Raw genomic sequence first — 25,128 nt, forward strand, 5'->3', positions numbered from 1 at the left:
AGCGGTGCACCGCCAGCCTGTTGGCGGTGCTACCGCGGTCGTTCGCCCTGGTGGTTTTTACTGCCAGGGTTAGAATGACCCCCTTTGTTTGCCGTGCTCCCTTTTGCCCTTAGCTTACCTCTTGGGTGTTCACTATCAATGTGCCAAAGTCACACCTGATTCCCTATCAAACACTTCCTTTCATCTGAGTTGTTCTGGACACAATGCAGTTTCGGGCCTATCCTCCCAAACAGGGAGGCCAGGATATTCAAGCTATGATACTGATGTTTCCGCCTCTATCCTGGAATTCGGTGAGACTGACTCTGAGGCTGCTGGATCCCATGGCCTCATGCAACCTACTTGTGGCACATGCCTGTTGTCATATGCTGGCTCTGCATTGGAACCTGAAGTTCCAGTGGGCGCAGCATCAGCAGAATCTCTCTGACATGGTCAGATTTCTGAGGGAGCTGCGAAAGATCTTCAGTGGTGGCTAACGAACCGTGATTGGGTCAGCACAGACCCCTCTCATTCCCCACCCAGATCTGACAGTAGTGATAGATGCATCACTCCTGGGATGAGTGGCCATCTGGGAGAGGAGGAGATTAGAAGCCTCTGGTCTCCGGTGGAATCCGTACTCCAGATCAACCTATTGGACCTCGGAGCTATCCGGCTGGCATTGAAAGCCTTTCTACCCCCATTTAAGAGAAGGCTAGTGCAGGTATTCACAGACAACACCACCCCCATATGGTACTGTAACAAGCAGGGTGGGGTCGTAGACCATTTGTCAAGAAGCCCTGCGTCTCTGGATATGGCTAGAACATCAGGGCATTTCCCTGGTGGTTCAACAACTGGCAGGCTGTCTAAACGCCAGGGCGGATAAACTCAGCTGAAGATGCCTAGCAGATCTCAAATGGCGTCTCCATCTGAAGGTGGTGCAATGTATCTTTCAGCAGTAGGAAGAGCTTTGGTTAGATCTGTTTGCCACCGCAGAGAACTCCATGCTGGAGTTTTCAAGGCGGCTCTTGCTCAGCAACACTTCATCTCGAGTGGAGCTCAGGCCTCCTGTATGCCTTTCGGCCCATACCACTCCTGCCCAGAGTTCTCAGTAAGATCTGGGTCGACCGGGCCGAAGTCATCATTGTAGCCCCAGACTGGTCTTGGAGAGTTATTCCAAGCAGTAGAGCATGACCATCGGTCCTCCGATCAGGCTGCACCTTCAGGAGGATCTTCTGATGCAGCAGCAGGAGAGGGTCCACCCGAACCTGTCAACACTCTACCTTCGTGCATGGAGATTGAGCAGCAACAAGTTGACAGCTTTCGACCTTTCCCCTGAAGTCTGCAATGCTATCCTGTCAGTTAGACGTCCCTCTACCGAAACAGTATACGCCTGCCATTGGGGCAAGTTTGTGGCATGGAGTGCAGAGAAACAGGTTGACCCCCTCTCTGCTCCCCTCTCTCAGGTTCTTCTCTTTATCCTTTCTCCCACCCAGCAGGGCTCTGCTCTGAGCACCCTATAGGGCTAACTTTTTGCCCTCTTAGCCTTTTTGTGGGTGCCAGATCAGCCATCCCTCTTCAAATCCCCTATTTTAATAGTTTTTTTAAAAGGTTGCAGCACGTTCCCCCTTCATCCTTCCTCATGCCTCAGTGGGACCTTAATCTTGTCCTAACTTTTCTGATGTGTGCTCTTTTTGAGCCTTTGCATAATTGTCCCCTCACTCCCCTTACCATCAAGACGGTCTTCCGAGTGGTGGTAACATCTGCCCGGAGGGTTAGTGAGCTTCAGACTTTGTCATCCAAGCCTCCATACCAGAACATCTACTCAGACAAACTGGTTCAATGCACTAGAGCTTCCTGTCTACTGAAAGTCATCACTCTTTCATGTAGGCCAATCCATCACCTTTCCTACTTTTTACACTCCACCACATCCCTCCAAGAAAGAGGAGCAACTCCACCATCTGTACTCAAAAAGAGCGTTGTCATGCTACCTTGACCACACAAAAGATTTCTGGGTGGACAGCCAACTCTTCGTGGGATATGTTGGAGCGAAGAATGGAAAGGCTGTGCAGAAACGGACCATCTCCTGTTGAATCGTGCTCTGCATTAAGATCTGCTACACACTTGCCATGAAGCCACCCCCTGATGGTTTGCATGCTCATTCCACAGACCTAAGGCTTCGACCACTGCATTACCCTGCGGAGTCCAGTCCTGGACATCTGCCAAGCAGCAACGTGGGCCTCACTGCACACGTTTACAAAGCACTACTGCCTGGGCAGTCCTCTTGGCCTGGTCGGTCCTGCAGGATTTTTTGGTGTGAACGGTTTTGCAGACCCACCTCCGGGGAAGTAGTGCTTTGATATCTATTGTAAGGTAAGAAATCTGTGGCTAGAAGTCTCTATCCAATTAACAAGTTACCTACCTCTGGTAACACCTTATCTGTTAGAGACACTGTCTAGCTGCAGATTTATTACCAATCCACCCACCTATCCTGCCTGCTCTGCAGACAGATATCTAGGGACAGGACTGTTCCCCCTTTCAGGTCCCTAGTGGCTAGGGTATGCCCAGACATGAGTCCCTTGCTCTCTGCGCCACTGGATGTAAGCTAGATAGGCTGATGAGGGGTGAGATCCTGAAACTGGTCCCTAGATGCTTGTTTCCGGTCCAGGGAAGACCTGGCTTGGCTGTTAGGACTTAACTGTCCCCATAGAGAGCATGGTCAAGACTGATTTGCCTATGGCTGAGTCCAAACTGGGTTGTCGTGGCGAGCAAAATAATGATGGATTAAAGCCAGATCTGTGACTGGGGGTGAGTGTTTGAAAAGGTCAGCACACCGTCCATCATTTTGTTTTGTGGTGTATTTAAAGCATTAGTCACAGCAACAGTGGCATAAACCAAAATGATGCCCCGCCTCAAGCAGAATGTGATGAGGGACCCCTGAGTTGCCCATATTTCACATATATTCATTGGTTCTGGGCTGAAAGAGGCCCCCTGTGCTGCAGGGGCCTGCATTGCGCCCTGAGCAACGAGAGTCAAAAGCTGTTAAACGAACGAACAAGCAATTTCATATATTAGAGTACTGTCATGCATTTTGTTAGTAAATGTTATGAGCTACAGATTTGTTGCATGTGTTTGTTCAAAATGCTTAGAGTGAAAAGAGTTGGAGATTGCTCCACACATTCTTTTTTTTCCCAGTTATGCTCTATTTCGAAGTTCTGCCCTGACAGCGGGACTTTGCTTACGCTGCGATGTAAATGTATGAAGAAAAATGCTCGTATTATGTTCAATTGATTTAAGTCTCTGTGCCTGTTCACAGATAATCATTTCTTGTTAATTCTTGTCAAAATAAATTCATAGTGAGTGCAGGAGAATGGGTGGAAAGAGTAGACTACTGTGCACAGGCTATCTTTTCTACCGCTTAGCATAGTGAGTGTTTTCCACTTTTTCACATTCTAACCTTTTGTATATTGATATGAATCACTGTTCTTGTGTTACTTAGTTCTCACAATCTCCTGCCCAAATCGACCAAAATAAACACAGGCAGCATCTGGACTTTATTGCCATAGAAATAGAAAAATGGAGTGTGAGTGCAGAAATGTATGTGTTTTTATGCTGAAAGTCATGCTTATCTGATAGAGACTTCTAGTTGCAGATTCCTTACCTTAGAATTTTCCCCCAGGCGTCAAACTGGATCCAGAGATTTTTTCTTCTAGCAATACCCTTGCGCGTCGGTAGGTGGCGTGGGTCGACTCCGCAGGCGTCATAGGCTTCGTGGTCGCCGTGATGACGTCGGGAGTAGTACATAGACGCCGCCCTCGCGCAGTGACGTCAATTATTTTCTTTCCGCGCCACGCGCTGAAGCGAGAGAGAGCTACCCTCGGCTATTTTTTGACTGAATTAGACCGTTTTGTTGACTTTTTTGGTGCGAACTTGGTGCTTTGAGGATGTCCCCGAAGACCGGGTTCAAGCCCTGCGAGGACTCTCACCCCATGATGTCGGTGACGGACCCTCATCGTGTCTGTTTGTGGTGCCTCGAGCGTGACCACGACCCGAAGTCGTGCTCCGAGTGCGATGCATCTGAAGGCTTTGAGGGAGCGGTCCCTAAAGCTGATGGCGGGCCTGCACTCGACTCCGCTTAAGTCCCGATCTCGCTCGAGGGAAGGCCGAACGACCCGAAGTTCCTGTCCCAACATCCTATGCCTGAGAGTCTTGTTATCCAGGCGTCCTCTTCTTCTGGCACGCTCCCTTCCGCACCCCCGGATAGGGAATCCAAAAAGCTGGAACAGTTTGGTAAAACGTTGTTTTCTTCCTCCAGCCTCGCGCTGCGGTCCGTGAACACCGCATGCCTTTTGGGACCTTATTCCCCAATCCCTGTGGGATACCGTTGCTCAAGTCTTGCCGCAGATACCGGAGGAGGCCCGTGCTATCGTCTCCCAAGCAGTCAAAGACGGGAGAGACGCGGCAAAGTGCCCCATCCGTTTTAGACTGGATACGACTGACTCTCTGGGCAGATCGGTTGCTACGACAGTGGCCTTGAGGAGCCATGCCTGGTTACGTACTTCTGGTTTTTCGGGGGATGTCCAACAGTCACTTATTGACATGCCCTTTGATGGCACCCGTCTCTTCGTAGACAAAGCGGACTCGGCCTTGGAGAGGTTCAAGGAGTCCAGGGCTACGGCTCGGTCCCTTGGCCTTTCTACCGCCACACGCCCCCCACAGTCTGCTTTTCGTCCCTTTCCTGGCCACGGAAGGGGTGCCCTGTCGCGTCCTCAACCCAGCCACCGGGTCATGCACGCTGGACAGCCTGTGCGTGGCCGGGGGCCCGGAATCCCACATGGTCATGGGACAGGGAACCAGAGGTCTGTCCAGTCCACCCCTGCCACCGCAGCAGCCACCAAATCTTCCTACTCCGGCCCAGTAGGAGGCGAATCCGCCATCACCTGCCCCACTGGGAACATATCACCACGGACGGGTGGGTTTTGCAAATAATTCAGAAGGGCTACTCCCTCACTTTCGAATCCGCACCACCACGCATGCCACCATCCTTCCATCCCCATTCGGAGGATCATTTGGTGCTTCTCCAACAGGAAGCCGCGGCTCTCTTGGCCAAGGGAGCTATAGAAAAGGGTCCCCGTGCCAGAAGTAGGTTGTGGTTGTTATTCCCACTACTTTCTGATACCAAAGAAGGACAAAGGCTTGCGCCCTATCCTAGATCTTCGGGACCTGAACTACTTCCTCAAGAAGGAGAAGTTCAAAATGCTCACCCTTGCTCAGGTTCTGTCTGCCTTAGACCCAGAAGACTGGATGGTATCATTGGACTTGCAGGACGCTTATTTCCACATCCCCATCCTGCCTGCCCACAGACGTTACCTACGATTCGTGGTAGGCCACGAGCACTTTCAGTTTACGATCCTTCCTTTCGGCCTTACCAGTGCCCCTCTGGTGTTCACGAAAGTGATGGTGGTGGTTGCAGCTCATCTGCACAGGTGAGGGGTCTCAGTCTTCCCCTACCTAGACGACTGGCTGTTGAAGGCGCCTTCGCCCCAGACAGTGGTCACACACCTCCAGACTACGGCGAACCTCCTGCACCAGCTGGGGTTCACTATCAACGTGCTGAAGTCACACCTGACTCCCTCTCAGACGCTCCCTTTCATCGGGGCAGTTCTGGACACAGTGCGGTTTCGGGCTTATCCTCCCCAAACGCAAGTCCAAGACATTCAGGCTATGATTCCGATCTTTCAGCCTTGGTCTTGGGTTTCGGTGAGACAGACTCTGAGGCTGCTGGGCCTCTTGACCTCCTGCATCCTGCTAGTAACACATGCCAGGTGGCATATGCGGCCTCTGCAGTGGGACTTGAAGTTCCAGTGGGCGCAGCATCAGGGCAATCTCTCCGACATGGCCCAGATCTCGGAGGGGACTGCAAAAGACCTGCAGTGGTGACTTTCCAATCCCAATTGGGTCAATGGTAGATCCCTCTCCCTTCTCCAACCAGATCTCTCAATAGTGACAGATGCGTCGTTTCTGGGTTGGGGCGGCCACATAGGAGAGGTGGAGATCAGAGGCCTCTGGTCTCCGGCGGAGTCGGGACTCCACATAAACATGCTGGAGCTCCGAGCGATCAGACTTGCGTTTAAAGCATTCCTTCCCTCTCTCAAAGGGAAAGTGGTGCAGGTGTTTACGGGCAACACTACCGCCATGTGGTACTCCAACAAACAAGGCGGGGTAGGGTCCTGGACCCTATGTCAGGAGGCACTATGCCTCTGGACATGGCTGGAACATCAGGGCATTACCCCGATGGTTCAACATCTGGCGGGCTCTTTCAACGCCAGAGCAGACGAACTCAGCCGCCGATGCACTGTGGATCACAAATGGCATCTCCATCCGGAGGTGGTGCAAGGTCTCTTTCTCAAGGGGGGGAGAGCCTTGGTTAGATCTGTTTGCCTCCGCAGAGAACGCGCAATGTCAGCTATTTTGCGCATTGGAGTTTCCAAGACGACACTCGCTCTGAGACACTTTTCGTCTTGAGTGGAACTCCGGCCTCCTTTACGCCTTCCCGCCTATCCCTCTTCTGCCCAAAGTTCTCAAGAAGATTGAGAGCGACCGGGCCTAAGTTATCTTGGTGGCTCCGGACTGGGCTCGAAGAGTGTGGTATCCCGAGCTACTGAGCATGTCCATCGATCCTCCACTCAGACTGCCTATTCTGGCGAATCTTCTGTCGCAGCAGCAGGGGACGGTCCTCCACCCAAACCTGTCCAACCTCCGCTTACATGCGTGGAGATTGAGCGGCAACAGTTGACGGCATTTGCCCTTCCACCCGAAGTCTGCAATGTTATCTTGGCAGCCAGGCGTCCCTCGACTAAAACTGTATACGCCTGTCGTTGGAATAAATTTGTGGCATGGTGCACCAACAAATCTGTTGACCCCCTATCTGCCCCTCTTTCAGAGGTTCTTCTATTCATTCTTTCCTTAGCCCAGCAGGGCTCTGCATTGGGCACCCTTAAGGGGTATCTGTCTGCCATTTCTGCCTTTCTTAGGCTTCCTGATCAGCCCTCACTCTTTAAATCTCCTCTTCTGAGTAGGTTCTTAAAGGGGCTCACCCACTTATTTCCTCCTACTCCCTTCATCATGCCTCAGTGGGATCTTAATCTTGTGCTTACTTTCTTGATGTGTACTCCCTTTGAGCCTATGCATCATTGTCCCTTACGGCTCCTCACATTCAAAACTGTCTTTCTTATCGCCATTACCTCTGCTCGCAGAGTGAGTGAGCTTCAGGCCCTTTCTTCAAAGCCTCCGTACTTGTCCGTACACCTCGACAAAGTGGTGTTACGCACTAGAGCGTCCTTCCTTCCTAAGGTGGTTAAACCGTTTCATGTAGGCCAGTCCATCACTTTGCTTACCTTCTACACAACCCCCATCCTTCCCATGAGGAGGAGAGACTCCACCATCTGGACCCAAAAAGAGCGTTGGCATTCTATCTCAATCGTACTAAAGACTTCCGGGTGGACGATCAACTCTTTGTTGGCTATGTGGGTGCGAAGAAAGGGAAGGCGGTGCAGAAACGTACCATATCTCGATGGGTGCTTCTTTGCATCAAAATGTGCTATGCTTTGGCAAAAAAGCAACCTCCTAAAGGCTTGCGGGCTCATTCTACCAGGGCCACTGTGTTAGCACGTGGAGTTCCTGTCCTGGATATCTGTCAGGCAGCTACGTGGGCATCCCTGCACACGTTTGCTAAACATTACTGCCTGGACAATCAGGTCCGTTGGGACGGCTACTTTGGTCGTTCGGTCCCGCAGGACTTTCTAGTATGATCTTAGTTCGCAGCCCACCACCGAGGATGGCATTGCTTGGGTATCTATTCTAAGGTAAGGAATCTGCAACTAGAAGTCTCTATCAGATGTACAAGTTACTTACCTTCGGTAACGAAATATCTGGTAGAGACATATTCTAGTTGCAGATTCCTTACCGCCCACCCATCTTCCCTGCTTGCGAACTGATTTCTAGGGACAGGGATTCCCCTTTTCAGGTCCTTAGCTCTGGCGCACCAATATCAGTGTTCTTAGCGGCTCTGCGCTCTGACGTGGAAAGTCGTTAAAAGAAACTGACGTCACTGCGCGAGGGTGGCGTCTATGTACTACTCCCGACGTCATCACGGCGACCACAACACCTACGACGCGTGCGGAGTTGACCGACACCACCTACCAAGGGTATTGCTAGAAGAAAAAATCTCCGGATCCAGTCTGACGCCTGGTGGAAAATTCTAAGGTAAGGAATCTGCAACTTGAATATGTCTCTACCAGATATTTTGTTACCGAAGGTAAGTAACTTGTACTTTACTACTCAGAAAAAGCTGGGTATAAGTCATGATTTGGGCAGTTTGCTGAATAGTTGTGGTGGTAAACTGTGATACTTCGGCTTCAGTAGAATGGACTGCTTCAATGAGTCTTTGGAATCTATCCATTTCTAGGTTACTTCTAGATAATTGTTGTTCTGAGCACTGTAGCTAGTCATTTAGCAAGGCTACAATCTTCGATCAACTTGCTGTCACTGACTGATTAAACTGATTTCTTGGTGCCTGTTTCTTCCACATGTGTTCAGAAATATCCTCTCCTTAAGCGTTTGATATTATCTGGGAATCTTCAATCTCAGCAGTGGTTGCTAAGTTGTGCCTGAATAACAAACATTGTGAAGCTGCTAGACGTAATTGGATGTGATGCATAGATCCATAAAGTTGTCCCTCAACACCTATGACATTTTTTCCCTTTTTAGTGCATTCTATAAATGCTGTGATCTGGATGTAGGCCCTTTGTCGAGGTATTTTTCCTCAACATTTCAACTTTTTTTTTCATCAAAATACTTGGACAGATTTTATTAGTGCCATGTGATTGCTGAAGTCTGCACGCAAGTCATGCTTTCAATGTAGAACCTGGATGTTGGTGACCAACCCTCAAGATCCTGGATTTAGGTCATGACACACTGGCTTGCTCTGAATGTGTTAATATTTACCCCTATGAGCTCTTTGAGAGAAGGAAGGTAAAATAGATAGCAATTGAATACAAAGAAGACAGCTCTGGTCTAATAAAAAGCCAGAGAGCAGGAAGGAGATGCAGAACATTCCTGATGTAGAGGAGTACAAAAAGAAAAAAAAGAAGCACTACTACTGGTCCTCTTACCATCCTTCTCAAATTCCAGAAACCTATAGAAGTGGCACCTCTCGGACATCTATTGGGGCCACAGATTTCATCCTTTTTGGAGGAGGTCCCAAAAGCATTTCAAAAACGTTTACCCTCAGGGCATGACCATAGGAATTTGTCTTCCTTTCGGGGGCTATTTTAAAGTTTTTTACCAGCATGACGCCATCTTTCACTCTTGCCACTGGCTCTCCTATGTTTGATGTCAAGCTCTGCCTTTCCCCTCTGGGTGTGCATCTGCCAAGACCCTCTTCCCAATTAAGAGTGAAGAGTCTAATTTTTTTTTTTTTTTAAACCAGATTTTATTAAGATTTTCAAGTAATCATTTTATACATCCACATTTTAGTCCACTGCAGGGCTACCCTTAATAACATATTAATAGGGAGACGTATACTTGTCAAATATTCTGGTGCTCAAATTACTAAGTAATTATGTAATTACTTACCCGATCCCACCCCAAACCCTCCCCCTAGAGAACCCTTGTTCAAATGTTAATAGTGTTTGTGGAGTAACCCATGTCATGTTTATGTGTAGTTTAACAGCTGGGGCAAATTGTGTCCTGGTTCTTCTCATTTTAGATTCCCGAGTTCCGGGCTCAGGACCCAATAGCTATGGGTTCTCGAATCGAGTGATCACCAGTGGAATACTCAGGGCAGTGTGTCGGCTCTAAGTGTGTCCATTATCACCTCCCAGCCCTCCACTACTTCGGGAGTTCTAATCCCTCTTTTGGCCTCACGCTGGAGGATTGTCCCTTCAGTGTTTGCCCACTTAAGTAATTCACTTTTCCAATGAGGCATTCTAGGTCCCCTCTGGTTTTTCCAATTAGATGCGATCTCTCTTTTGGCCAGTGATAAGTCCAAGTCTTGGAATCTATCCGGGACTTCGTGTTTGGCTGAATGAGTAAAACCGTTCAAGAGGCAGTGGGCCATGGAGCAGGGCACATCCCTACTCGGAAGGCGCACCAGGGTCTGCCACACCTCTGACCAGAAAGGCTCCAGGAGGGGGCATCCCCAGAGCATGTGACTGAACTCCGCACCAATCAACCCACATCTCGGGCAGCACTCTGTTACCTTCCCAAAGTATTTGTTAATACGTGCTGGAGTCAAGTAAGCTTGGTGCAGCACGTAGAAATTTATGAGCTTTAATTTGGCATTTCGTGTCACCTTTAGGAGGCTCCTCAGAATGCGCCCCCATTCTTCCTCTGGGATATCCCGGTTTAGATCCTTCTCCCAGGTTTGTTTAAGGGAGGCTAGGGGGGTTATTCTGTCCGCTCGTACAAGTCCATATAGGGTTGAGACTACTTTAGATTTACCGTTTGAGGAAGACAAATAAGTGCAAACCGCCTGTGTGGGAGGCTCTGTCCCTCTCCCTCGCCAGTGCCTACGAACACAGGCCGCTATTGCCCCATATATTAAAAAGTGGCCCGCTGGTAGGCCAAACTCCGTCCTAAGGGTCTCAAAGGACATCAATTTGCTATACCTAAATAGGGCGCCCACTGTTTTGATCCCAGCCTCCACCCAGTCCCCAAGCTCAACCCAGGTGCCCCCATGTGGTAGGGCCTGTAAAGACAAGAGGGGTAGCTCCGACGAATAAGGTGTCTCCACCTTGATCCTACGCAGAAACGTCTTCCAACACTGAGTCAGGATCTTTAATTCAGGAGGATCCTGTTTCCCGTCCCCGGGGGTTCTCAAAATAATCTCAAACAGTCTATTTTCCTGTGGGCTAAACGCCTTCTCGCTCATTCTTGCATCTAACCTATCTGACAGCCAATGCGCCAACCACTGTAGCTGTGCCGCTAAATAGTAGGTCTCGAAGTCAGGGACCGCCATACCTCCATCTGTGGCCAGTCATTGAAGTTTAGCCAGAGCCACCCTCCTCCGTCCCTCCCCCCATATGAATGATATTACCATGGTGTCTAATTCTTTAAAGATGGCTTTAGGAATCCAAATTGGTAGTACTGTGAAATGGTACAGTAGTCTCAGCAGTACAATCATTTTGAGGACTGCTATCCGCCCAGCCACCGATAGCGGCAGTGTCTGCCAAAATGCCGTACAGGCTTTTATTGAGCGCATGGAACTTCCAATGTTACCCTCAAGGATATCTTGGGAATTATGATAGATTTTCACTCCCAGATAAGGGAGTCCGTTCAGCACCCACCTGACCAAACCCAGGGTCGGCGGTGGCGCCTGATGTCCCCCCCAATGGGAGCAGGCCAGTTTTGTCCCAATTCACTTATAAGCCTGAATGTCCCTCAAACCTGGAAAGCATCTGCTGTACTCGGGGTAAATCTCTCCGGATATCTTTTAGAAATATTAAAAGATTGTCTGCATAGAGGGCTATACGATGTCTCCTGCCCCCTGCTAGTATACCCGGCCCCCCCTTTCCTGCCCTGCCCTGGCTGCAGCTGCTAATGGTTCCATTGCCAAGGCAAATAGGAGAGGAGACAATGGGCAACCCTGCCTCGTTCCACGCTCAACCTTATAGCTATTGGATATTGTGTGTCCTGTGCGCACTCTAGCCGTGGGTTTGGTGTATAGTAGTTTTACCCATGAGATTTAATCGGATCCAAGTCTGAGTTTGGCCATCATTGTGTATAAAAATTCCCAGTCCAGGCTATTTAAGGCTTTCTCTATGTCTACTGCCAGGATTCCTGTAATTGTAGCAGTAGAGGCCTGGTCTCTCATGATGGCTATTAGTCTATGGATGTTCCCAGTTGTGTTTCGCCCAGGGATGAAACCTGCCTGATGTACTAAGGAGGGCATTAGTGGGAGGAGTCCGGTTGCCAGGATCTTACTGAGGATTTTGTAATCGAGGTTCAGCATGGATAAAGGTCTATAAGCCCCCACCTCTGTTGGGTCTTTGCCAGGTTTGAGAAGAGGGACTATGACCGCCTCGCGGGTGGATTCCGGTAATGTGCCCTGTTCCCTGGAAATTTTATATAGGTTTTCTAACCTCAGGGAAAGTATGTCCATGTAGGTGGCGTAAAATTCAATGGGGAGTCGATCTGTCCCCGGGGAGCTAGACCCCTCATGGCTTCCCCAATTTCAGCTAATGTGATGCGCCCCTCTAGTTGCTCTGTGAACTCAGACAACAGTGGTTTCAGATGTAGTTCAGTTAAGTAGTCTTGAGTGGATTCCCCAACGTAATTGGGTCTTTTCTTATATAAACCTTCGTAGAAGGACATGAAATGTGAGTTAATTTGCTCTTGTTCTTATAAATGGTTCCCTTGGTCAGTGAAGAGTGAATGGTCTGATGTCCATTATTGACACTCTTACATGCAGGCTGAGCAGTTATCCGTAAGCAGATGGGCCCTCTCCATTAAGGTGGTTAATGTAGCTCAGCAAGACCAATTTGTCTGTAAAGTCATTTTCCATCTACCTCTGGAGGACGTTGTGCTCATTCTGTACTTCACATTTCCCTTGCAAGAGTAGTCTCAAAGTGGGAACATAAAAATTTTACATGATTGATATTTTAGACAGGACGTCTATTTGAGCCAGTAATGTGCTAATTGTAAATGAAGTTTAGAAAGTGACAGTCTTGTCAGCATCAAAACACTACAGCAATGCACAGATACTCTAAACAGTTTGATATGTGCTTGGCAAATAAAGTGAAGCCATCACAGCTGCTGCTTGAGATACAACTGCTTCAGAACCTCGAGGAAGACACCATCCATCTAGTAATAGTATTGTATGTGTCCAATTAACAAAATTATTGTTGATTACTTTTGTAATGGAGACACCGGGTCATTATGGACATTTTAAACTTGCAGCACTCTATGTAGTGTGTATGATGCCAGTGCCCATGTATCTGTATGTGACTTCCTGGTGAGTTACTCCAGAGTAACAAGCACAGAGCAAATATCTGAAAAGATGTTTCAAAACCTCTAGAACAACACTTAGTGGCCCAGAAGCACAGATATAGATGTCATGTTTTTGTGGTTGAGTATTGACTTGGTTAGTCCTATATCACCTGGTGGCAATCATAACTAACATTTTTGACACATAAACAATGTTAGATATGTTTGTTGGATACCTCACGGTCACAATGATCAGACTAAGACTGCTGTTCACCTCCCTGTCATTATCTTCTTCAAGTTAAATCAGAAAATACCAAAGTCCACTGGCCGAGTATCAAGTCCAATAGTCAGAGAATACTCAGTCTTCGAACTGATGCCTTTTATTGTTTCAAAAGTCTGAGAGGATATACAGAGGAGTATACATGTTTGTCTTCATTCACAGAAGCTGCCAATAATCAGAAGATAATGTTCCAGGATGTACAAATGTATCTTCGTGTACACAAGCAGCAGACACGCGTTTTGCCCCCCAGGACTTTTTCAAGGCTGCAAAAAATATAAAAATTATCTAATGCCAATAAATATCCTAATTGGAGGAGACAACAGAGACCACTCCAAAAAGCACCGAAAAGTCTACATGTGGTATAGTGAATAGAAAAAGGGCAATTTATCACTCAGGTTTGCTCGTAACCTGACCAAAATGAACAAATACACCAATGAAAAATGAAAAGAGTAGAGCAACCAGTCACTTACATTGTAAACAGTGCATTCCATAAGTGCAGAATATGATATGTGGCACATCACCATGGTGCTTAACTCTCTATAAAGAGTAACTGTTATGTGGAAAAGTCCACGAAAATATAAACACACTCTTGTTTTCTAAGTGTGTACCTTTTACTCCAATGCATTCTCTATCGTGTTTGAGATCACAATGTAAATGGTAGTAAACAGTGTACAAAACTGGGGAAAAAAGATCAGGTCCAAACAAATGATAGTGAGTAAGCAGTTGTCGCAAAGGCGGAGAATCACCCTGAAATGAATTTTCATTAGTAGCGTGAATTCAAAAAATGCCTGAGTTTATTCTCACTGAGTGGTTACTTTGTTTAAACAAGTAGAAACGTTCAATGACTGTGTTATTCCAGAAGTCGACACAATAGTATATCATCAGGCCATGTAAGCCTACAACCAAGTTGGTTGGCTTCTCATTTGCATTTGAAAAGGTCTTGAAACGTTGTGGTGTGTTTGTTGGTTGATAGATTTTCAGGTACATGACCCTTGACCTACGGGCAATCAAGTTTACTTCAGCCTTTTATTTCATATCCCTTCAACAAAAGCAGCATATGCAATGTTAACCTGACTTATTTGACGCTTTTCATTTGAATCCTCATGAAGCTCCATGTTCACAAGTGAGGTACATCATCACCGAGTGCCTCACATACTTTTAAGGTGTTAACTTTGCCAACTCTTTAAAAATCATCCCTATTCATTATGATTCTCAGCTATTGCGGTAAACCTTACCTGTAATGAGCATTAGTCTGCTTGAAATATGTGAGTTAATCTTAATTGTTTTTAAATAATATTCACATTTATAGTCAATATTTGGTGCTCTGTTTCTTCCCTATACATTCCCTTGTTTTAAGGGGATTTCAATAACTTTGGATACCATTGCCAAGCGTTTGGTTCAGCACTATAAAATCTTTGAAGTTTGAGGCTTTATCTAGGTATATTAAGTTGTCACTTGTGTAGTTGAGAGTGGGGTACGTGTGCTTGTAGGGCTGTACCTGGACAAGTGAAACTGAATTTGGACATATTAAGCTGCTCTTGGCATCTGATACCAGTATGCGGATATGTGATGCTTTACGTGGGCGTTGGGGGTTAAATATGATAATGTTATTCGTGAGTCTGAACTTTACCGTTTAAAGGTGTTCCCAGCATATGTGTAACTAGGTGGCCCAATGAAATGCTCAAAGAGACATAGCAGGGGTGGCTCCTTGGCAGTGGTGAAGGTGCGTCGCCCCACTGGCTGAGCCAGCAGGTGCAGGGAGGGGTGGGGCAGGTCCATGGGAGTGGGGAGGAGGGTAAGTGAAGTCTGTGAACTAAGTGCGCATGTCAGTTTGGCTGTCTGTCTTAGGCTGGCCAAACTGACATGTGCACTTGGGTTTCTTCAACCCGGCTGTGTTGCACAGCCGGGATGGAGAAACTGCATAGACCCCCCAATGCACTGTCTGAGTGGCAGACCAAGCCGCTCAGACCAATCTTGACGATGCTTGTGCTAGCATGAGAGCAGCACCAGGATTGCTGGGAAGCCTGTGCTGGTGTCCCAGGGAATGCTGGGACACCACTTTGAGGGAAGAGGATTGAGGAGGGTGGCAGCAGCAGGAAACAGGTAAGTTGTTTGTTTATTTTACATTGCCATAGTAATACATGGTATTGAAGGCAATGGCTGAAGTTGACTGACCCATTTCCACATGCTCAGTACTGTAGTGGGCAGAACCAATGGATAAAGATGCCTAGCTGAAAGTCAGTCTAAGTCAGTCTCGCTCTCTCGCTCGCTCACTCTCTCTATATATATATATATATATATATATATATATATATATATATATATATATATAACAAATAAAGGTTAACGTTATGGGGACGTTATAATTGGGTTCAGATTTTACGCACAGAACACCATACAAATTTTGCAGTTATAGTTATCCCAAGTAACTGTAACTCGTGCCCTGAGGTAACTAACCTCGTGCCCCCACCATGCACAGTTTTCTTATCAATAATTTGACTGCCAATGTTGCAGTGATATTATCAATAATTTTGTAGATGATGTCATCATTGATTTAGTATGTGGGATAATTAGCAGTGCATGGTGAGGGCATGAGTTGTAGTTGGTTTAGGGTGTGATTTTCCTGCAGATTCTCAGTGGAAAATCTAGAAGGAAAAAAACCCCACCACCAGGTCCATTGGGTCAAGGTATTCCTAACCTGCCACCTTATGGTTTTTTCAGCATTTTTAATTGGGACTCGATTGAGTTTGAGTCCCAGGATGACTGCCACCACTTCCTGGTTGACGTCGTGGCAGGCAATCAGATCTCATTTTGAGATCTGTCCGATTCGCGGACCCTCCGCATCCCTACATACACACAAATCTTTTTTTGTTAACAACTCCAAAACTACTGAACAGATTTACACAACATTATAAAAAATACACTCTTTCTGGACCAAATTTGGTGTAATCCCATTCAGTGGTTAAGACTGTATTGTTCAAAATCCCTGCAGTAAATTGCATGAGGAAAACATGTTTTGGCATCCCCCCCCCCCCCTTTTTTTCTTGGCCCCCGCTTGACAAACTACCCCAAAACTTTCCAGACAGGAGCTGAAGTGAGTGGCAAACTAGTTTTGAAAATTTTGTGAAGATTCATCAAACAGTCAAATTTATTTGCAAACCACAAAATCAATTTCCTATGGAAATAGGGTCCTAACTACAACTACCCTGTGGAGGCCAGATAGATAGATAGATAGATAGATTGATTGAGTTATATCTCCCAGCGTCAGTTTCTACTGGGTAGTTATAGTTAGGACTATATTTCCATAGGAAATACATTTTTTGGTTCACCAATAACTTTGGCTCCATTTGAAAAAAACATTGCAAAACTTTCCAAAAACATTCTCATCCAACTCTTCTCCTACCTGACACGTTTTAGGGTGATCTGTCAAGCAGAGGAGGGAAAGTATGAGAGGGGTCCCAAAATGCATTTTCCAATGTCATTTTCCATAGGAAAACTGAAGATTGATGCCGCAAAAACATCTAACAGAAATGCACAAAATTTGGGTATAATTTTTGTGAGTTGGTGTAAATCTGTTCAGGCCCTGTGGCCAACCACTGGCGGTGGTTGAATTAACTTATAGTAAATAAAATTACTATGTGTTAAAAAAAAACATTGAAGTTCACTGGAAGAAAACAAAGTAACTGTAACTTGTACCCTAAGGTAACTATAACTCGAGCCCTCGCCATGCACTGCCAATTATTCCCCAAATTACGGCAATCATGCCATCTTTCATAATATCATTGATAAAGTCAATGTAATATTTGCTGTAAAATGTTTGACAAAAAAACTGTGCATGCCGGGGGCGCGAGTTATAGTTACTTGAGGTAACTCTAAGTGGTGAATTTCTATGGTTTGGTACTGTTAAAATCTGAGCTTAACTATAATGTCCCTTTACCTTTAACCTTTGTTTTTTTTTTAAAGTGAATATATATGAATATATATATATGTATATATATGTAAGCTAGTGTCAGTTGGCACAAGGTAGTTATAGTTAGCACCTAATTTCCATAGAAAAAGTGTTTTTTGACATGCCTATCTCTTTGGTGCCGGTTGATCAATCTTCTCAAAAGTTTCCCAAAAAAAATGACGCTCACTTAAGCTGCTGTCTGAAAAGTTTCTGGGTGATCTGTCAGGCTGGGGCCATGAAAACGGGAGGTTCCCAAAACCTGTTTTCTCCATGTTAATTCCCATAGGGTTTTTGAACCGGACTACAGCCCAAACTACTGGACGGAATGGCACCAAATTTGGCAGAAAGGTAGCTCTTGGTCCAGAAAGCACCCTTTTTGTTATTTGGTGTAAATCCATTCAGTAGTTTTTGAGATATTAAAGAAAAATCACATTTGTAGATACAGGGATTTGTAGATAAAGGCTCTGCGAACCCTCCTGATCTCATGCTGAGTTCCGATTGGCTGCCAACACTTCAGCAAGGAACTGTTAGCGGCCATCTTGGGACTCAACTAAAGCAGAGTGTAGGAAGCTGGCTCTGTATATACTATATCAAAATGAGATATAGTGTGCACAGAGTCCAGGGGTTCACCAGACTCTTAACAGAGGCTAAAGTAGATAATACTAATGCTCTCTTTTGTGGTAGGGTGGTCGAGTAGTTAGACTTATCAGAAAGTACTGCAAACCATTTGTTGTACACACACAGACAATAGAAGACGCACACACTCAATGACTTAACTCCAGACCAATGGTTTTTATGTAGCAAAAATATATTTTCTTCATTTATTTTTAGACCCACAAAATTCAAGTTGCAGGTAAGTACTTCATTAGTATTTCACACATGTATCAGCAGTACTTTGTTTGAAATCGATTAGTCATACAGTTTTTGAAGTATTGGCAATATTCTGTTTTAAATATGGAAACAGTGCAATTTTCAGAAACAGTTCCTGGGGGACGAAAAGTTAAATCGTTTTACAGGTAAGTACAAAACTTACAGTTTCTGTCTCCGGGCTTTAGGAAGTCCACTGGTCGGGGTTCAAATTACCACCAAACACTCACCACCAGCAACACAGGACCGGCCGGGTGCAGAGGTCAAAGATGAGCAAACTTAACGTGGGCTCCTATGGAGACGGGGGGTTCTCATAATCAGACCTGGCTGCAGGTAAGTACCCGCGGCTCGGAGGGCAGACCGGGGGGGGGGAATTAGTGGAGCACTGGGGGGCCACAAGTAGGCACCAAACAAACACACTCAGCAGCACAGTGGCGGCCGGGTGCAGGATGCAAACAGGACATCGGGCTCCCAATGCTTGTCTATGAGGGGAGACCGGTGGTCACTCAGAGGCTGCAAGCGAGGTCAAAGGTGTCGTCTCGGGTAGACCACAGGCTGGACAGGGAGGAGGGACGCATGCTGAACATTGCAGCACCGGAGGTTGGGTTCTTCAAGGCCTGGGGCTCACATTTGGTATAGTGCACCCTGTCTTAGGGCTGTAAGGCCTGCTAGAGGGGTGTCTTACCTATGCCACAGGCAGTGGTTTGTGGGTATGGCACCCTGAGAGGGGTGCCATGTCGACTTTGCCTTTTTCTCCCCACCAGCATACATGAGCTGCAAGGGCAGTGCACATGTGCTGGATAAGGGGTCCCCTAAGGTGGCATAATACATGCTGCAGCCCTTGGGGACCTTCCCTGGCCCAGGGCCCTTCGTACCATGGGTACCTTTTACAAGGGACTTAACTGTGTGCCAGGGTTGTGCCAGTTGTGGAAACAAAGGTACAGATTTTGGGAAAGAACACTGGTGCTGGGACCTGGTTAGCAGGATCCAAGGACACTTTCAATCAAAGTTGGCATCACCACTAGACAAAAGGTGGGGGGGGGTACCATGCCAACAGTGGCACTTTGTAGGAAAGTACACAGAGGCCCTGAAAAAATGTTAAAAAGAAGAAATAGGGGCATCCTGATCCCTTAGCTCTGGTGCTGGGGTCCCAGAGGGACCCCACCAGGGTGAATTTCTTTTTTTTTATTTAATTTTTTTACTTGTTTTGGAAAAAGCCCCTTGGTGGGCCAGGTCCCGGGGGCATTATTTTTGCAATGCAGTAGGTCCCGCATTTGGGAGAGTTAGAGCTATTGGCGTTGTAAATGCATAATTTGACTTTTCTTGCCACATAAATTGGTCAATCCTACCTCTTAATTTGGTCCTTTCTTGCCACGTAATTCCAGTGGCCCGACATATAACTAAAGCACTCCCATTTACCTTCTTCCTCCATCTGCAGCAAAATTCAGGCAAAGCCCTTTAAACTCAGTGGCTTACACTGCAAAATGCCCATTCCAGTATGCTCAGTACTGTTTAGCTCCACAGAACTCCAGTGGACGAGTGCTATATGGGTGAAATCTGGCCAATAATTTGACTACCTGCTTGCATATGCGCATTACTCATCAATGGACCCTACCACATACGTAGATATTTCCAAATGAAAGAATTAACTGAAGGTATAGGGCAGTAGATGCGGGTGAAGTTTTTCATAGTGCTCACTAGAAACAGAAGACATTTACCTAATCAAGCAGCTGTACAGTTGGAGTTACATGAGAGCCGGATCCTGTACATAGCGTATGGTGCTGAGCACAAAAAAACTGACAAATGGATAAGTGTATCTCACTGCACAGTAGCGGAGAGCAACTTGGCGACTAATTAGCAGTGGTTCATTTAATCTGTTTAACCCAACCTCCTGTGTAGTACAAACCAAAGAAATTAAAAAAGCACACTGGGAGTGAATTTAATCATGATAATAAATCCTGTGAAAAGACAAGTGCTAACACTACAATGTGTAAGCGCTCATTTGTCCTACTAGCACCAGGTGAAATGTTGAAAGCTACCATTTAGTCCACATTCTACTTGCTCCAGATGACGACGTGGCGGACTGAAGTCCCCTCAGCCACCCACTTAACGAAGCCTCAGAACCGGAGTACAGCGCTTACTAGACTGTGGACAGTTTGAGAGAGGGGTCTATACTGCAGAGGAGACGCCTGATTCACGAGCACCATCCTCCTGCTCTGTGGGAGCGTGTTGTATAGCACCTGCCTATCCCAGAGTGACAGATCACGAGAAACAACACTGTGCTCAGCCATCGCGCACCAACCACAAAGTACACATGCCTGGGCAGGAGGAAGAAGAGGAGGAGGAGGTGGAGGAGGGAGGGAGGGAACAACACTTATGGCACACACCACGGTGTAGCAAAATGAAGAGCCAAGAGTAAATGGGCATGACAAAAGCTCAATGCCGCTAGTGTAAGAGTGGGTCAAAGCAGAGCCAGGTTGGTGGTGTATTTCGGGCATAAAGGGGACAAGGGGAGAACAAATACCTGAAAGAAGTTCTGAAAAGCTATTGTGTAATGAAAGGGCAACAGGGAATAAAGGTGTGATGCAGTTAAAGGAAGAGAAGGTAACAGGCAGTGGAAGGCAGGACAAATACTGAAAAAGGAAGGCAGTACACAAGCTAGAAGAGAATGGGAGGAGAGCGCCAATGGACGACTGGAGGAGAGGGCACATACAGAAGACAGCAACCACGAGGACAGAAGGGAATAGAAAACGAGCACACAATAAGAAAAGCACGGCGAGCCTTAATGGAACAGGCGTGGGAGATGATATAGGAACAGCAGATACAAGGGTGGGGGAGAGAGGAAAAAAGAGTAAACAGCTTCAGTGTATGGGAAGAAACAATAGATACACAAAGAACCAGTTCGGTGACCACTTAACCCAGCGGCTAATGGGCTACATGGGCCCCCCAAATGAAAGGTGAACCAGGCATTAAATATGCTATACTTATAACTGTGTGTCTCCATGGCTGCAGATAACCCCATTTCCATCTTCTCTTCCCATCACGATCTGCACTTTGGCCCCCATTTCACCCAGGATTCAACCTCAGTGCACACTCTTGTTGTGGGCCAGCAATTGCTTAACAAAGTTTTCTGTGCAATGCCTAGTGGTATCATCACCTCACAACAGATGAATCACTGTGTTGGAACACTCTGCTCTTCTGGTTGGGGCAATGCGCATGTTGCAATATTCTGCACTGTCACGTGACTTTCCAGCTCACGAGCATGCCCACACAACAAGCTGCAACATGATCTTTACTCAGTGCGCACTCCTCAGACAACCCGCTCCCTGTAAAAGCCACTTAAACAATACAAAGAGAGCGAGGGCAAGTTGGCCCTTAAAACGCTCCCCTCGCATGTTAATTTATGTTTGCAGAGAGTGCTAGAGGGGGAAGGGAGACCTGCTGAAGGACTTGCCTGAGGAAGCATGGCTGCTCTGAAACACACACCCACAGTGTAAGACAAACAGGAAAAAAATGAAAAAAAGGATAAACAGGACAAACTGTAGTTATACAGTAGTTGGACCCTGCTTTGAAAGAGAAAAAAAGAGGGACAAAAACGCAGAACTGACTACTAGCAAGTAAGGATTTTTTAAGGACACTGCAACCAACAAATAAAATCGCTTTAAGCCCACAGTATAAGTATACTTAAATGTATTTTATGCTTACGCTCGACTTAAAAAGGAGGGGGGCACAAGGGGCCCCAGTCCTGAGGCTCATTGAGCCCCTAGGACCACCACACTTCCTGGGCTAAATCTTTGTAATGGGGAACTGCCCTGACCCCCTGACCCATCGGGACCACATCTTCCCTGGGGTTAAATGACAGTAATGGGGACCATCATCTCCCCGAGGCTAAGTTAAACTTAATGGGAGGGCCTCGCGGGCCCCGGGTACCATGCATCCCCAGGGCCAAAATAAGTTTTGAAAGTGGGAGGGGGCTGCACCCCCCCCCTTCCCGACCATATATGGCCCCAGGGACCACCACCTCCCTGAGGCCAGCCTGTGCTCAGAGAAGGGGGGGCTCACGGCCCACCACCCTGGAGCCGTACATGGCCCTGGGGACCGACATCACCCTGGGCCAACTCCTGCTCTGTTCCTGGGGGGCCCACCCCCAGGACATAGCTGTTTGCTCTGACTTGGTGGGAGCTTTGACAGCTCCTTCCAAGTCAAAGCAAACAAAATTCTGCTCCCAGGAAGCGAGAGCCTTCGTGCACACCTCGCTTACTGGGAGTGGAATTTTCATCTGTTTCCCTGCCCCAGAGATGGGGGCTGGGAAACAGATGGAAGGATTACTCTCACACAGGGAGTTGCATGTTTACCAGCTCCCTGTGTGTGAGAGCAGTGCCGGCTCCCGCAGGAGTCGAAAGCGAACACAGGGGTATTCAGGCTTCCCCCTCGGTCCCTAGTGCTGCTAACTGGGTGTCCTGGGGGGCACCCAAGTGACCTAGCTGGGCATGGGGGGCATGGTCCCTGGGGCCGAGATCGGCCCAGGGAGGGTGTTTGCGCGATCCCCCTCCCCAGTAAAAAATAAAGTATTTTAAAGGTGGGACTGAGGGATGGAGTCCTGAGGGCTGAAATCGGCCCAGGAAGGGGTTGGGGTATCTGTGCGGCTCCCCCCTCCTCTATTCTAATGTGAAATCCTTTGTGAAGGTGAATGCATCACTGATCTATTGGAGTGCAATCTGTATGTGACTGTGACAAGTAGGTGCTTGTCCTCTCCTGGTGAGAGCTGAGTTCCTGGTTCTCCATTTAAATTGCTACTAGCATGCAAATGTGCAAATTACCTGGAATCTGCTCCCGGTTGGCCCCGCACCGTCCATCTTAGTAGTATGCAAAGGTCTTCCTGCCTTTTGCCAAGATGATGGACAGCTTACCAAAGGGTATTTCCTGCCGATTTGGGTGGCATGTTCTTGATGTTGAGGAAAATGAGGACATCCCCACCAAATAATGAAGCACTTACGTCATAAAACTAGGAGAAAGGACCCTGATTTGGTGGAGATTTACGTCTTTGTAGCCTTGTTGGCCTCTCTATAGGAGGATTCATGTTATGAAAGAATTCTGGAGGAACAATCACATTGCTAAATGTACACAAGGTTGCTGGAGGCATTTCCTCATGGTCCGTTATACAGCTGTAGTGTATAAAACACACTGGACATTTACCCCAGGAGGTAGCACTTACTAACTAACCAGTAGAAAGTACTTCAGTTGGATATACATTTTGTGCAAAACTGTGGAATCTTGTTGGATAAATGGCCAGGTGCAGTTCCTTTGTGGCCGAGTCACTCATGCAGCTACTGATACACCCACACACCCTCTCACAGACTCACTCAGAGACTCATGAACCCACTCACAGATCCACTCAGACATTCGCACACCCACTCAAAGACCCTCTCATACATTCATGCACCCACTCACAGACCCAGTCTCTCACACCCTGTCACAGAAACACTCAGAAACTCATGCACTCACTCAGACGGACTCAGAGACTCATGTACCCACTCACAGACATACACACTCACACACCAACTCAGAGACACTCTCACACCCATCCTCACACCCAGAGACTCCCTCTCACACCTACTCTCACACCCAGAGGCACGTTCAAACCCATCATCACACCAATATAGACCCTCTCACACCCAGACAGGCACTGTCCGACCCAGAGACGCCCTCTCACACCTAGAGAGACAGACCCTGCAGCCAACCTCTGCTGTGTATGGGCAAAGGCCATGCACAGCGCAGGGTTGGGTGGTAATACAGGGTTGGCTGGAGAGCCTTGCCACAGGCCAGGCCCTGCGGCCAACCCCCACTGTGCACGGCCGAAGGGCCTACGCAGCAATGGTTGGATTAACGTATAGTAATTAAAATTGTTTTATGTCCAAAAAAAAAAAATATAGAAATTCTCTGAAAGAAAGAAAGGTCACAGGAACACTATAACACTATAGTTATGAAATAGAAATAAAATGACCTTACTCGCACAAAACCATAGAAATTAATCAGTAATAGTTACTTACTTCAAGTAACTATAACTCGCGCCCTAAGGTAACTAGAACTCGCGCCCTCGCCATGCACTGCTAATTACCTCAGATTTTACAGCACTCATGACAACATTTATAACGTCAATACAAATATCAGTGAAACATTACCAGTCAAATTATTGAAGAAAAAACTGCATGGCAGGGACGCGAGTTATAGTTCCCTTAGGTCACAAGTTATAGTTACTTGAAATAACTCCAACTGCTGAATTTTTATGGTTTTGTGCGAATAAATTCATAACCTAACGAACCTGTAACGTTTGTTTGTTTTTTAGTAAAAAAAAATATATATATGTGTGTGTGTGTGTATGTACATGTAGCAGTCACTAGCAAGCTACTATGTCACAGAGGCAAGGAGGTCTGGGGCAGGCTCAGTTTCTTTGCTGGTAATCACTGCCTTCTATGACACGAAGCTGTAGGCCCCTTCCTCACCCTGGTAATGAAGATACAGGCTATTTAGTAGTACAGATTATTGGTATGGATTGTACATGTCCCACTAAGAACAGCATGAATTTTAACAGCATCTTTAGCTCAAAGAAAGTAACTACTAGGCCACATAGGGCACTGGTAGAAAATGTTTCTGCAACATTACCCCTTGCACCAACACTCCATGCACTATCACATAAGCAAATACACCATGGACCCTATGCTCAGACAAAAAAATATACTATTTGAACTGCACAGGTAATAGGAGCCTAGGTCCCTTCCACATATTTTTACATGATTACAGAGGCTAGAATATTCTTGTTCCTTTACTAACATGGAAAGCGTAGTTCTACTACCTTCTTTTGCTACTTCTTGCATATCAGAGTTATCTATTGCACTGAAACAGATATGAAAAGGTGTGCAGAGAAGAAGTAATTTCAACACTGGAGAAGCCTGTGGTGCTACATGATCTTTCAGTGCTAAGTTTACTACGTTGTCCGTTAGGATATCTGGAAAATGCCACATTGAAAGCTTGCCATATGACTTTGTTGTGGAATTTAAGCATAATGGAGAAC

General features: G+C 46.8%; 1 protein-coding gene across 2 annotated transcripts in view; it reads left to right on the top strand.

Moving 5' to 3' along the window:
* The window catches only part of TBCK (TBC1 domain containing kinase), a 1,319,282-nt gene that overhangs the window by 753,925 nt on the left and 540,229 nt on the right, over positions 1 to 25,128 (top strand). The window lies entirely within an intron of this gene.

The sequence above is a fragment of the Pleurodeles waltl genome, chromosome 1_2 (genome assembly GCF_031143425.1).
Source record: "Pleurodeles waltl isolate 20211129_DDA chromosome 1_2, aPleWal1.hap1.20221129, whole genome shotgun sequence".
Classification (NCBI taxonomy): domain Eukaryota; kingdom Metazoa; phylum Chordata; class Amphibia; order Caudata; family Salamandridae; genus Pleurodeles; species Pleurodeles waltl.